General features: G+C 40.3%; 1 non-coding gene across 1 annotated transcript; it reads left to right on the forward strand.

The window, feature by feature from the left end:
• The first annotated feature begins 207 nt into the window (after window positions 1-207).
• On the forward strand, window positions 208-315 carry LOC112760190 (small nucleolar RNA R71). The gene has a single exon (XR_003180642.1). It is a non-coding gene; the product is annotated as a small nucleolar RNA R71 (small nucleolar RNA).
• Window positions 316-958: the final 643 nt, after the last annotated feature.

Consider the following 958-nt stretch of genomic DNA (forward strand, 5'->3'; position numbering starts at 1 on the left):
AACTCCCTTCTTCATAGGCGTCCCATTATTCATAGGATTCCTTTCAGAAGTGTACATGAACTGGTTATTTGCAACCATGTCAATGAGTTCTTGAGCTTCTGCAGGCGTTTTCTTTAGGTGAATGGATCCACCTGCAGAGGTGTCTAACGACATCTTAGATAACTCAGACAGACCATCATAGAATATATCCAGGATGGTCCATTCTGAAAGCATGTCAGAAGGACACTTTTTGGTCAGTCCTTTGTATCTCTCCCAAGCTTCATAGAGGGATTCACCTTCCTTCTGTCTGAAGGTTTGAACATCCACTCTAAGCTTACTCAGCTTTTGAGGAGGAAAGAACTTGGCTAAGAAAGCCTTGACCAGCTTATCCCAAGAGTTCAGGCTGTCTTTAGGTTGAGAATCCAACCATATTCTAGCTCTGTCTCTTACAGCAAAAGGGAAAAGCATGAGCCTGTAGACTTCAGGATCTACTCCATTAGTCTTAACAGTATCACATATCTGCAAGAATTCAGTTAAGAACTGAAAAGGATCTTCAGATGGAAGTCCATGAAATTTGCAGTTCTGCTGCATCAGAGAAACTAATTGAGGTTTCAGCTCAAAGTTGTTTGCTCCAATGGCAGGAATGGAGATGCTTCTTCCATGTAAATTGGAATTAGGTGTAGTAAAGTCACCAAGCATTCTCCTTCCATTATTATTATTTTCGGCTGCCATCTCCTCTTCCTGTTTGAAAATTTCTGACAGGTTATCTATGGATTGTTGTATTTTAGCTTCTCTTAATTTTCTCTTCAGAGTCCTTTCAGGTTCTGGATCTGCTTCAACAAGAACGTTCTTGTCCTTGCTCCTGCTCATATGACAAAGAAGAAGGCACAGAAAAATAATAATAATAGGGATCCTTTTTGCCCAAGCACAGAGGTTCCCTTATGTGAGTAGAAGAAAAGAAGAAAAGAAAATCTGAACT

The sequence above is a fragment of the Arachis hypogaea genome, chromosome 16, assembly GCF_003086295.3.
Source record: "Arachis hypogaea cultivar Tifrunner chromosome 16, arahy.Tifrunner.gnm2.J5K5, whole genome shotgun sequence".
Taxonomy (NCBI): Eukaryota; Viridiplantae; Streptophyta; class Magnoliopsida; order Fabales; family Fabaceae; genus Arachis; species Arachis hypogaea.